The sequence below is a fragment of the Canis lupus genome, chromosome 1 (assembly GCF_003254725.2).
Source record: "Canis lupus dingo isolate Sandy chromosome 1, ASM325472v2, whole genome shotgun sequence".
Taxonomy (NCBI): Eukaryota; Metazoa; Chordata; class Mammalia; order Carnivora; family Canidae; genus Canis; species Canis lupus.
The window spans coordinates 13159860-13174562 of record NC_064243.1 but is presented as its reverse complement, the minus strand read 5'-3'; the positions used below and the strand labels follow the sequence as shown (position 1 = coordinate 13174562).

Below are 14703 nucleotides of genomic sequence, written 5' to 3'. Positions count from 1 at the left end.
CTTCTGCATTTTATGCATCTTCCAAGTTCACATTGTTCCTACCTGTTTCTCTCTGGCTACAGACTTCTCATCCTCACCTTCAACATTTCTTCATCCCTGGTGGCAAGGATCCTCAGACACTGGCAGCCCAACAGGGGGAGGAAACGCGGAGACCAAGCCATGATTTGCTCAGTTTTTCATAGCAACTCATGTCTGTGATGCCATGATAGCCCAGTTCCCTGGCCTCTCGGCCTGTTCTGGCTTGATGTTTAAGTTGTTCAGACGCACCATGAATATGGATGAAAATCAAAATCTCAGTCCTTATATAAAAATATATTTCTACATAAGAAATGTGATTGCTATGAGCTGTGAAGAAAAATAAGACAGACAAATAAAGCCTTTCTGATAAATGAGGTTTGAGTTACAGCTAATTAAAAATTATTAATGCTAGATAGATTTATTTTTACAGACTTCCTTTCCCATGGTTAGACAGTGCATGAATGCCAAGTCTATAGGTAGTGACATTGAAATCTGACCATGGTTTTTGCCACAAACTCACTACAGGGCTGTGGGTTCAGCAGTTAATCTCTCCAAACCTCACTTTATACACACTATGAGGACGTTACGGTAAATGATTCCTATGGTTCTTTTCAGCTCTCAAATTTGATAATCTTATGAAAGTTCAGTGAAATAGCATCCATCTACTATAAGCTACATGATTACATTGTCAGTACCTTGTGGTGTGCTTCAATATCCTTAGTATGCGTCATAAAATTGGAACATATAGAGTAATGTTAAGATCTCTAAGAAGTAAGCAGATTCTGAAGTACAATCACAGTTGGATAAAATGATCTTAAAGAGGGAATAGGTGGAATTAGTAGGTCTTTATGGTCAACCAATTTTTTCCTATTATGATACCTCACATTAATTCATCTCTGTGCATGAAGACAGTCATTCCTGGTTTCATAAATGAGTTTGATTGGAGACAGGATATGGTGGATGTCAATTCCATGCAAAACAATTTTTTTTTTTTTTTTTTTTTTTTTTTTTTTACTGCTAGAGATGGCATTGATTGATGTCTGGTCAGCCTACTTCCTGATAGATTCCATCCCCTCAAATCTAATGAGCTACAAAAACACTTAAATCTCTTCCCCACAAGGACAACTGGAATGAGGAGAAGCCAGAGAAGGTGCCCTGTGAAAAGCAAATAAGGAAAGAGGCCCTGCATTAGGAAGTGTGTTGGTTGTCTTACAATATTTTGTGGCCCTGTGAAGAACAAGTGGATAATGTTGTGTAGCTCCCCGAATGAGAACAAAAATGAATAGGTGGGAATTACAGGGAAGGAGATTTATGGTCAAATGGGAAGGGCCTTTCTTGCAAGCTTAGCTGGGCAACCATGAGCCTGGCTGTTTCATAAAGAGGTGCACTGACACAGAGCTTCTCAAGCGGGTGCTTATTGGTGTTGCCAATGCTGTGAGACACCTTCCTCGGAGATCTCTTTCAAATGTAAGATTATTTGATTCTAATCATTTGCAGATGTGGTGTTGATCTCTATGGATGCCTAATAAGAATGTTGGTTTGAGTTGAGGTAGAAAAGTAAGTTGGTCAGGCTAGAATTATAATTTATGTCATCAAAATCAGAGGATCTCATGTTCCAAAGGAGTCTTTTTAATGTGGTTGAGAGAAAAAGGTAGGAACTTACATATAGTGTGCAGTTATAATACATGTTGTACTATTTATAAAGGGGTCATAAAAAGAAGAAAGTAGAAATTCCCTACGATGATTTATTTGGGCATGTGCCAGGCACTCACGCGTGTGACTTCATGTAATTCTCATCAAACCCCTAAGAAGCAGGACTTACTGTTTCCTCCATTTTAGAGATGGGAAACTGAAGCTTAGGCTTAGTAATTCAACACAGAAATAAAAAGTGACAGACTGGATTTTCAAACCCAGAAAGTCTGATATGAGACCCCAGACCTTGACCACAATCGACCCAGACTTATTTACTGGTTTGTGTTGTGAGACTCAGAGTCAGGGCCTCTGTGGTGGAAAATGAAGCAGAGAGGAACAGAAAGGAGTCATTTCCTTCCTTTCCTTTCTCGTGGGCATGGGCACAATTTAGAAATAACATTTATAGAGGATTTTCAAGTTGACAAAGCAGTTTCATACTTGAAATCATTGCATAGGCAAGTGTGCTCATTCTCTTTCCTGTGTTTGTCTCCACATAGCTTCCACTTCTCTTCATCACACTCTTCATTCTTCTGGCTTTTAGGTGCTCATCATCTCAGGTCCCTCACCAGGGGACCCTGATAATGGAATGGAAAGAGCCCAGGATTCCATGTCAGAGATTCCAACTGGGCATCGAGAAGCCAACAGGGTTGGGGGAGGCCCCCACCACTTGGAGCTCAATCTCCTTCCTATGCAGAATGGGCTTTCCAAGTCTGTCTCCTTCAGTAGGCTGCTGGGAGACTCACAAGTTAACACACAAGTAAGGGCTTGATAAATTGTTAACTTTAAAATTATAGAAGTGCCTGGGTTGTTCAGTAGGTTAAGTGATTAAGTAATCCAACTCGTGATATTTGGCTCAGGTCACGATCTCAGGGTCCTGGGATCGAGCCCAGTGTCAGGCTACATGCTCAGTGAGAAGTCCGCTTGAGGATTCTCTTTCTCTCTCTCTTTCCCTCTGCCCCTCCCCATGCTTGTGCACTCCCTCTTTTCCTCTCAAATAAATAAATAAATAGATCTTTAAAAATAATAAAATTACATGCTGCCAAAATGCACAGCTGTTTGGGAGCCCTGCATAAAGAATGCTCTTTGGGGCATCCCTTCCTGTGTTGTGTCTCTCTGCTTCCTCCCTCTTAATTTTGCTCCTTCTTCATGTTATCTGCAGGCTTGATTATCTAATGCCAATCCCTTCCTTACCTCTGTGGTGTCATTTTGCAGGCATTCTGCATTTCTAGTTTTTATCTGATGGGAACGATTCAGAGAAATGGTTTTGAACACTTTTCTTGGATTTTTAAAATTTGAATGTATCTCTCCTTTTAAGTGAGTTGGGGACAACTCCTTCAATCCCTTTGCTCATGTCAGAGCATTGTTTTTTTAGCTTTACCATTTGAATTTAAATTTATTGATATAATAAACCTAATATTAAACACTTCCCTTAATCCATTTAATTGGTAACTCGTATCAGGTGAATCATTCCAGTGATGCTGATACATTGTAATGAAATTGTTTCTCAATCTCCACTACCTCCCAATTTAGATTTTAATTGCTTTAGGTTAGATATAGCAATTATTTTGACAGGACTGAATAAAAATTCTGTAATGTGTAACCACTGAGGAAATATTGGTGATGTTGTACTATTAAAAATTTATTAGTTGCTTAGAGTGTTTTCCATCGAGTCACTTTGCACACCCTCTGTGGTTGGTACACCCTAATAACACATTCCCAGAATTTGTTGTAAATACCTTCCATTGTCTAAGCAGACATTTGAGTCATCATAGTTTCCAAATGAAGTACTGTCAGAAGCAGCCAAAGATGTATGAGAAGACAATTAATGGTGGACAAGCCAAGGAAGTAATAAATAAAAGGTGGGGAGGAAGGACAAGGTATATAGTAACATAGAGCAACAATTTAACTATAGGTTTTTTTTTTTTCATTGTAATGCTGAGATTTTTCTTCTTTTTAAAAGTTGTATGTCCATGCCTCTAATCGATTATGCAGGAAAAAGAAAAAAAGAAAAAGAAAGGAAAGGGAAAAAAGTATAATTGGGGGAAGTGGGACTCACACAGTTCTGTGAAATGTTTTTTAAAAAAAAAAATAACATTCTAAGAGTCTCATCTTTAGTTCAAACAGAATGTATAGAGGCTAAATACTAAACTATTGTATCTCTAATGTAAATAAAACAAACAGGTCCCTCTTGCAGGGACATGCTTCTCGAAGATGTGGAAGCCAATTCTGCTGGAGGGAGCCCTTGGATTATGGAATGCCAACCCTTGCTCTCCCAAGTAGAATTTTTTGTTGTTGTTTTAATACGGTGACTGGTTTCACTCATGAAAAAAAGTGTTATTGATAAAAAAGAAGAGATATCTAAATAATTTTAGTATTAATTTCATAAATGAATTTGCTAACTGCATGGATATGTCCTCAAATGATTTCATTGATTATATTTTCTGAATTCTACATTGGGTTATATCATCAGTTACCTGAGCAGGTGCCCTGCTGTATTAGTATTTTTTCTCTTCAAAAATTCAAAACATTTTGACTTTTTTTTTATATTCTTGCATTTCAATACTGATTGGATAGTGTGGGACTGTAGTTGTGTCTTTACTGTACATTCATTATTTTATTCCTCAAATTCCTCTGCCTTCTCCCTCCAAATTGCATTACTTCACCCCTCACAATGCACATTTCCATACTCTGTCTCATGAGATTTTTCTGTCATTTTCTACTCTTTCATTTTTATTCTGTTAGCCATGTTTCTTTCTGCTTTTCCCTTGGGGAAGTAAATTTTTCTGGGTCTACTAGAATATCACTAATTCCCTTATAGACTTAACTCCCTCCTCAAACTGATACTAAATGATGCCAAACATGTAAGAATAAACATTTTCTTTTCACTGTTATGCGTGACAGCTTAAGATTAATCACAAAATCTTTACTGAATGTATAAGTAGTTTGACACCTTTGATTAATATATTTTGTTTTAAACAGCATACAATCCATTTGATAGAAGGAAATACATGCAATCAAAATTAGATCACAATTTCTATTTCCTGAAAACAGGTATAGATAAGCATGTTGCATACAGGACACACCAAAAAGTCACATAAATTAACTACCACCCATAAATACATTAAATTTCCTAACATCCAAAGACAGAAATTGTAAACAGAATTATGCAAATTTCACCTAATGAGGAAAGTCAAAATAAAACAGAAAAATATCTACCCATTAAGAGAGAGAAAATACCTGTGTAAAAGAAAAAAGGAATACATCTAAAAATCCATAACTAAATTTTTTTTAAATAGAAATCTAAGGGAACACCTGAGTGGCTCAGTCAGTTAAGCATCCAACTCTTGATTTCAGCTCAAGTCGTGATCTTAGGGTTGTGAGATAGAGCCCTGCATGGGGCACCACACTCCCGGCACTCACCAAGCCGGGAGTCTGCTTGAGATTCTCTCTCTCCCTCTCCCTCTGCCCCATTCCCTGCTCATGCATGTGCGAGCATGCATGAGAGCTCTCTCTCTCTCTCTCTCTCTCTCAAATAAGTAAATCTTTTTAAAAATTAGGAATCTAAATATTGTTTAGTACTACTTCTAAAAAACATTTATTTTGAAAATAAATGCTTTTAAAAACTAACAATGGTTTCTAGTAGATAGGATGGATTAAAGAAAAATGTCTTTACCTCAAATAAGGAAGATATGTTTTAAAAGAGTCTGAAATGTGTGTGTAATATACATAGAAAAGCAAAAGTGACCATGGAGTTCCATAATAGCATGAACCATAGGTTCAAAGAAATTCCGTACTTCCGACTTGATAAAAATATTTCATTTCTATTCATCAGACTTTACTTCTTTATATGCCTCACCTTGTATATAGCTTATTCAGTCCCTTATTCAGTCCCAAGTATTCAGATACTTGGGTCTATCCATGAATTGAAAGTACTAATGAAGTTAGTCAATAAGCCAGCCATCACCCATTGCATGAACATCCATATGGAACATGGTGCCACCCAAAGATTTCTCTCTCCACCTTCAACATAGCAACAAGGAGATTCCATTGCACCAGAAAACCTCAGCTCCCTCACACAGCTGTTCTTCTAGGGCAGAATGCCTGAGGGCTGTTCTCTGTGCAATTCTGTTGTAGCAGGTATATGCTGCCATTTTAAGAAAAATTTGGCATAAGACTAAAAACAAGATTTGAAATGAAGTATCTCATGAATTAATCTCTTTGATCTTGACATTCAAAAATTGAGAACAAGGAATGAAGGGAACATACATGTCAAAATAATGAATAAATCATTAACTTGAACACTTAAAATAGCTTCACCTAATTCTATCTAAGACCAAGTCATCTATGCCAAAGGATCGGGAGTAAACACTTGTAAATAATTTTATGGGAGTAATTACAATTTCAAAGCAGAAAACTGTATATTTCCATATGGGGAATAATATTGTTTGAGAAATAAAATTTAAATGTTTTTGTGAATTGTTGTTTAGAAGCAAATATTCTATTTAGGAATTTTTTCTAAAACAGAAAACCATAAAAGCTATGGACTATAATTCATATGCTATTTTATTGTTTCCTATTGAAACATATATAATTTTCTAGAAAAGAGCCCTCCCTCTACTTCTGTGGGTATTCTACAAAATTTTAACAACCCATGCCATATACTCTACCATAATACTGATGAGCAATTTTAATAGAAACAACAAAACTGTAGGAGTAAGTTATAATACTAATAGTAATGATAATGATGACAATTTAAACAAAAATAAGAGTAAAAGCATTTATTTGCTTCCGGTTTTTTTTTTTTTTTTTTTTTTTTTTTTTTTTTTTTTTTTTTTTTGCTTCCGGTTTTAAGTAATAATTTTATCTGGGTCATGATGTGCTTAGGTCAGAGGCTGGCGGTCGTATTTCTAAAATTGGGTAGGGCTTTTGATCTATGAAGACACAGAGAAGACATAAAATAAGAAGGCTGACATGAGGCAAATGCCTTGAATTTAATAGAGTACTAGTTAATAAAGTGAGGAAAGATGTTTAAAGTTACCATATATTAATACCTTACTTAGCACACAGATTTTAAAGATAAATCAGAATTTATTTTGTGTATAGTTCTTTTTTTGCAACAGACTCTAGTAGAATATGTAAATAAGAATCCACATTCTTAGTCTTGTTATATTATTATATATTGTTATATTACAAACTTCTTATTTAATATGTATGTTGTATATCTTACATTTTATTTTTATTGTCAAAAATTTTGCCATGCTAGTTAGGGAATTGGGTTGGACTACTTTAGGTATATAAATAAGAAGAAGCAGTGGGGAAAACTCATTCTCAAAGCATTTTCCATCTAGACTTTACTTAGGCTGTTTACCTCCTTGTAATATTCCACTTCAGCTGAGGCCATTTGGTAAAAATTCATTTCATTTACGATTTATATGCTAGTTTTAGAAAATACAGGGATTGGGATAAGAAAGAGAATTTTCACACATATAATATGTTGAGGCTTTAAATGTTGTCCTGTTCTAATCATAGCTATCACATAATAACCAAATATTTATCATCCAGGAGTATGAAGTGGGTACCCATCAACATAATCTGGAATCAGACAAGACTTGGGAAGTTTAGGAAAAATGATCAAGAACACTGGATTTCCTTTTACCAAAGTATCATTGTAGCCTCCAGGTGAGAATAAGAGAAAACTGCTTCTGTGTAAAGTATCTTGTCAGGAACCTACCTACCTCCTTCCTCTGTTACTGCACTCCCACATGCAGAAAGGAAAGAGTAGCAAAAAGAACCTTGTTGATTTAAACCAAAATGTACACAGACTTTCATTTTCATGTGTAGAAACAACACAAAAATTCATCATACTCATAAATTATTTTCCCTCTGTTTAGCACAGTAGTAGTCCAGTTGAATAAAAACTTTGAGTGTTCTGTATTTCATAACTGGAAAATGATAGAATGGAAATGTAGCTATTGCTGTGGTTGTTTTTAATGGTCTTAGGCTCTAAGAACAAACTGGTAGAGAGAGCCCTTGAACTCCAAGACTGCCCTCTTAAGAGGATTCTTCAAAATGACCAAATCATTAAAAAACTCCCATCTGTAAGGTGGTGGGCAGAAATATGAATACAGAAGAAAATTCAAAAAAATTTTTTCTGGTGGTGGAAAAAGACACAATGGCTTAATTTTAATGGAAAGCAATATGTTTTAAGAGTTTCCATGAATGAAATGTTGCATACCATGCATTCATGAAGCAAAGTGCTTTAACTGGCAAACACACCTTTCCCATAAATGTGTGATAAATACACGTAGCTATATGTGAGTGGGATGTCCTCTATTTAACAGGACTTTTTAAAGTTATGGAATCCTTTTAGAATTTGATAAAAGCTATTTTTAAAAAGATTTAATTTATTTATTCATGAGAGACACAGAGAGAGAGACACAGAGAGGCAGAGACACAGGCAGAGGGAGAAGCAGGCTCCATGCAGGGAGCCCGACGTGGAACTTGATCCCGGGTCTCCAGGATCAGGCCCTGGGCTGAAGACAGCGCTAAACTGCTGGGCCACCAGGGCTGCCCTGATAAAAGCTATTGATCTTTACTCATAAAATGACACACTTGCATCATTCACACAAAACGTTTCACACAATTTCCCAGACCTCTAAAGTTGTACATGGATCCCAGGCTAAGAAGTGCTGGTGTATGTAGCTTTCTCTTTATTAGTGCTTCTTGAATCCATCCAGGTGGCAAAGCAACTGAATATTATAATAATCTTTGTGAAATATTGCCTTTTTTAAATCTACTATACAATCTAGAAAAAAGTTATATATGTCTATGGGATGATCCTTTGAGATAGTGAATATGCTCTTCTCTATAACTTTTCATTTCAACTAGTGGTTTTAATGTACTTTTATGATTCTTGCTGGAATGTAGCTACTATATATCCATAATAATATCTTTTCTCTCATTAATTTGTCCCTTGTTTAAATTAGCCTAAGATATTTTATCCATTAGCTTGTTATTCTTTATCATGCACAAATTGCCCCAAATCTGGCCATTGGAAGATGGCCAACACCAGGTTATTTTGACATGTCCTCATCCCACTTTGAGTACTTCCTTACTGTTTAGTCCAATAAGGTATCTCAGGATTATCCTGTACTTTCCCTGTCCTGTTCCTGAGATCAGCCAGTTCTTTGAGAATCTCTAATTCCTTTAAGTAAAGAGTGGTATTTAGAGAACTAGATTTGGGTGCCAGGTGTACTCTTTGCTTTATGAGCATCTTCATTTCTAAGACACTTAGGTAGGCACAAAACATTTAACATGATATGATATGATATAATATGATATATGCTATGATATATAATATAATACAATATGTTCATGCATTCCCTCTGGTAGCCATGTATCAAAGTCAAATCCAACCCTGCAGGGTTTGCCCTCACTTTGCCCCATTTCCCTATTTGTGAATCATTCTCCCACAGTGAAAGACCTGCTTCTCAGAAACTGCAATATATTTACTTACTTCCTAAAATCCATATAGAAATTGTTTTAGAAACAGTTTGGGACTCTTTTTAACAAGGCGACAATTGCCTAGGAAGCGACATTTCATGAGTTTTTACTGACCTCTAGTGTTTTCTTCACTGTATCTGTACTTTTCAAATGGTTTTCCAGGAAGGAGTTGCCTGGCCTGACTCAGGTTTTCACACCTCAACATGAATGGAATTTTCTGCCAGATGATTCTTTGTTGTGGTCGATCGTCCTGTACATCAAGAGATATATATATTTGAAAAAAAAAAAAGATATATATATATTTGGTGGTATCCATTGTCTCTGCCGACTCGAGAATAGCACCATTTTCTCCCAAGCTGTGACAGTCACAAATGTCACAAATGTCTCCAGACATTACTAATGTCCCGACTGTCCCTAAGTTTCTCTTTAACCACAACACCATCTTTGCCTCAGAAGGGAAATAGAAGTGCTGCCAAGTTTGTGGAATTTTTTTTAAAAAAAAAGGAATAAAGAGATTCAGATCATTCAGGACAAAGCCCTCAACTGAGGAATCAGGATTTTAGAGGCTTGGCTGATCCAAGAAGGGGCTCTTCTTGACTAGAACATACTATCAGCAGATTGACCTGGGAAGAATTAGACTATACAGCCAGATTCCCTGACCACTATGATCCTAAGCTATAGGAAATATTATGTGTCATTTTAACAATCTTGTGGCCCTAGCAGATTTCTGAAGTGGACCAGCACTTTAGCATCATCTTGGCTCCATGAAGAACTAAGAAATGAGCATTCCAGAGTTCTGTCATTTTTTAAAAAGATTTATTTATTTATTTGAGAAAGAGAGAGAGAGAGCAAGTGGAGGGGAGAGGGCAAAGGGAGAGGGAAAGGGAAACTCAAGCAGAGAGCAGAGCCTGATGCAGGACTCGATCTCACAATCCTGAGATCAGACTTGAGCTGAAAAGAAAGAGTCAATTGCTTTGCAATCTGGAGCCCTACAATACCATTCTTGATAGGCCATCTGTGTTGATGTGGATCTCAATTGGTTGATCAAGGTCTCAATTGGTTCCAAATTCCTTCCCTTGTCTTGGATGTTCTAATTTCTGTACGATGGAAATCAAAGAATTTTTGTTTTGTATTACCCCTTTTCCTGCTTCCTCCAAATAGCCTGACTGGGAGCCCTTTCTAGTTTGGTCCATCAATCTCCTGTAGGATGTGGGAATCATGGACCCATACCCTCAAAAATATTGCCTCATTTTCAAATGCTGAAATCCTCTTTCTATAATGCTCTTGCAAATGTCTGCAAGGTTTTCTTTTTAAATCTATCCTTATTAAATTTTATATTTGTGGGCTTGATATATACTTGAATGTATTTTCTGAACTATTCTTCTTAGATTCTTGTTATCTGCAAATTCAAACAACTTATCACTACTTTTGATAAAGCCTTTCAATAACATATCCAATGACACTGTGTGCCCCCTTAGTGGGATATGCCAAAACATCAGCCACAGCCTGAAATTGCTTATATTACTGAACTCTATCTACCTTTGGGTTAAGGCCTGAGAGGACCACTACATCTGAAACTAAGTGTGTACTTTATGTTGGCTAATTGAACTTAAATAAAAAAGAAAAAATAACAAAAATGTAGTATCTTGCAGTGATAATTAAGTTTTGAAGGTAGCAAGACCAGGGCCTGAAACCAGGCTCCACTGCCATGGGAATTTGGAGACTTACTTTGCCTCTCTGGCCATCTGCTTCCTCAGTAAAAATAGGAAGACTAGCACCAGCTTCAGAGTGTTGTAAAGATTAATATGGTGGCACATATAAAAGTACTTACCATTGTTCCAGGTACACAGTCAACCTTCAATGAATACTTGTTCTTTACTAAATTGTTCCAACATCCCTTCTGGCAGAAAATAACCCAAATAGCTAGATGTGCCTGTTTTCTCCCAAACATCTGCATGAAACCAAGAGTTCCTAATTTAAGATCCCTTTTAGGCTTCTCTAAAGAGTTCTCCTCCCATTGAATGTTAGCTGTCAACTTACTCACTCTAGGGGTACGCTTTCTTTGGACAGTGGTAGGGCAGGAGGCTGTCATACCAAAACACACCAGTTTTTTATTTGATGCAAGACTAAATACACATACACACACTTCCTCCAATACATCTTAAGGCTACTTCCCACAGTCCAGGTGAGCTAGTATGTTTACCAGTTTGAGTTATTTTTCTGGAACAAGGCTGACCTCTAGAGGACAGGTAATGAACTTATACCACCAAGAGCCAATGTCAGCCACTAGTAAAGTAAGGAGTATTAATGTTGTTTAAGGAGTCTGACAGATGCTGGAGTTGGCATGAGGTGAGTGAAGGATCTTAATTCTGCATTAACTGATGAGAAAAATTTTGTATCTCCTTGATCTCAAATGCATATTTTTTTACAACTTTATCGACATGTTATGTATAATAAGCTGCATTTGAACACTATTTGTCCTTCTAATCTATGAGCACGAAATGTCTCTCATTTCTTTGTGTCATCTTCAATTTATTTCATCGTTCTATGGTTTTCAGAGTACAATATATAAAATTTGCATAATATATATTATATATTATTGATCTGTTCTATTGTGGGTTTTTTTTTTTATTCCCTATCATTTATTTCTGCTTTAATCATTGTTATTTCCTTCCTGCTGCTGGTTTTAGGCTTCATTTGGCATTTCTTTTCTAGCTCTTTTAGGAGTAAGGTTAGGTTTTTTATTTGAGATTTTTGTTGCTTCTTAAGGTAGGACTGCATTGCTACCTACTTCCCTCTTAGGACTGCTTTTGCTGCATCCCAAAGGTTTTGGGCTGTTGTGTTTTCATTTTCATTTGTTTCCATGTATTTTTAAAAAATTTTCTTCTTTGATTTCTTGGTTGACCCATTCATTGTTTAATCTGCATGTATTTGTAGTCTTTCCAAATTTTTTCTTTTTTTTCTTGACTTTAAGTTTTATAACGTTGTGGTCAGAAAAGATGCATGGTATAATTTCAATCTTTTTGTATTTGTTCAGGCCTGATTTGTGACCTAACATGTGATCTGTTCTGGAGAATGTCCATGTGCATTTGAAAGGAATGTGTATTCTGGTGTTTTAGGAGGGAATGCTCTGAATATATCTGTTCAGTCCATCTGGTCCAGTGTGTCATTCAAAGCCACTGTATCCTTGTTTTCTATTTATCCATTGCTGTGAGTAAGGTGTTAAAGTCCCATACTATTATTGTATTATTATCACTTAGTTCGTTTATGTTTGTTATGAATCTTTTTATATATTTGCGTACTCCTTTGTTGGGTGCATAGATATTTACAATTGTTAGATCTTCTTATTGGATTTTTCCCTTTATTATGATATACTGCCCTTCTTTATCTCATTACAGTCTTTGTTTTAAACTCTAGTTTTTCTGATGTAAGTATCACTACTCTGGCTTTCTTTTGGCATCCATTTGAATGATAAATGTTTCCCCGTACCCTCACTTTCAACCTGCTGATGACTTTGGTCTAAAATGAGTCTCTTAGGGATGCCTGGGTGGCTCAGTGGTTGAGCCTTCAGCTTAGGACATGATCTCAGAGTCCCAGGATCAAGTCCCACATTGGGCTTCCGGCATGGAGCCTGCTTCTCCCTCTGCATATGTCTCTGTCTCTCTTTCTCTGTGTTTCTCATGAATAAATAAATAAAATATTTTCAAAAAAGTAGAAAAAAATTGAGTCTCTTATAGGCAGAATTTAGATGGGTCTTTTTTTTTTCCCATTCTGACACCTTATTCTTTTGATTCAGAGTAATTAGTGATAGATATATATATTTACCATTTTATTACTTGTTTTGTCATTGTTTGGATATTTTCTCTGATCCCTTTTTATCTTTCTCACTTTAGATCTTTCTTTTCCACTCAAAGAGTTCCCTTTAATATTTCTTGCAGGGCTGGTTTAGTGTCACAAATTCCATTAGACATTTCATACTCATGGACTGGGAAGAACAAATATTGTTAAAATGTCTATAGTACCCAGAGCAATCTACAGATTTAATGCAATCCCTATCAAAATACCAACAGCATTTTTCACAGCGCTAGAATAAATAATCCTAAAATTTGTATGGAACCACAGAAGAATCTAAGTAGTCCAAGCAATCTTGAAAAAGCAAAGCAAAGCTGGAGGCATCACGATTCTGGACTTAACATTATATTACAAAGCTGTAGTGATCAAAATAGTATGATACTCACAAGAATAGACACATAGGGATGCCTGGGTGGCTCAGCAGTTGAGCATCTGCCTTCGGCTCAGGGCGTGATCCCAGGATCCGAGATCGAGCCCCACATCAGGCCTGCCTGTCTCTCTGCCTGTGTTTCTGCCTCTCTGTGTGTCTCTCACGAATAAATAAAGAAAATCTTAAAAAAAAAAAAAAGAATAGACACATAGATCAATGGAACAAATAGAAAACCCAGAAATGAACCTGCAACTATATGGCCAATTAATCTTCAACAAAGCCAGAAAGAATATCCAATGGGAAAAAGACAGTCTCTTCAACAAATGGTGTTGGGAAAACTGGACAGCCACATGCAAGAGAATGAAACTGGACCACTTTCTTACACTATACACAAAAGTAAATTCAAAATGGATTACAGATCTAAATGTGAGACCTGAAACCATAAAAATCCTAGAGGAGAACACTGGCAGTGACCTCTTTGATATTGGCCATAGGAACTTTCTAGGTATGCCTCCTGAGGCAAGGAAAACAAAAGCAAAAATAAACTACTCCGACATCAACAAGATAAAAACTTCTGGGCAGCCTGGGTGGGTGGCTCAGTGGTTTAGCGCCACCTTCCGCCCAGGGCCTGATCCTGGAGACCCGGGTCCGGTCCCATGTCGGGCTCCCTGCATGGAGCCTGCTTCTCCCTCTGCCTGTGTCTCTGCCTCTCTCTTTCTGTGTGTCTCTCATGAATAAATGAATAAAATCTTAAAAAAAAAGATAAAAAACTTCTGCAACAATGAAGGAAATGATCAACAAAACTGAAAGGCAGCCTATGGAGTGGGAGAAGATATTTGCAAATGACATACCTGATAAAGGGTTAGTATCCAAAATCTATACAGTACTTATAAAACTCAACATTCCTAAAATGAATAGTCCAGTTAAGAAACACTCTTCGTGATAAATACCAAGTATTGTATGGAAATGCTGAATCACTATATTATATACCTGAAACTAATATTACACTGTATGTTAACTCACTGGAATTTAACTAAAAAACAATAAAAAGAATAAAAGGAAATTAAGTCTACCTTCAAAACAAAAAAGCACCACATATATAAAAGGAACTATTTGATTAGTTTACATACTGTGTACACGCCAGCATAATCAAGATACCAAATATTTCCATCAGCCTCTAGTATTTCCTCAGGTCTTTTTGCAATCCATCCTGTCTCCATCTCCATTCTTAGACAACCGCTAATCTGCATTCTATTGCTCTAGATGAG

General features: G+C 36.5%; 1 long non-coding RNA gene across 3 annotated transcripts in view; it reads right to left on the bottom strand.

Moving 5' to 3' along the window:
- LOC112644014 (uncharacterized) overlaps nt 1–14703 on the bottom strand; it is a 55036-nt gene that overhangs the window by 6647 nt on the left and 33686 nt on the right. For 2 of the 3 annotated variants that reach the window (XR_007411835.1, XR_007411842.1), the window contains exons 2-4: nt 13452–13616; nt 9328–9463; nt 78–345 (exon numbers count right to left, since the gene is read on the bottom strand). This is a non-coding gene — a long non-coding RNA (uncharacterized LOC112644014). The remainder of the gene's footprint in view (nt 1–77; nt 346–9327; nt 9464–13451; nt 13617–14703) is intronic. The other variant, XR_003126057.3, reaches the window with a different exon arrangement.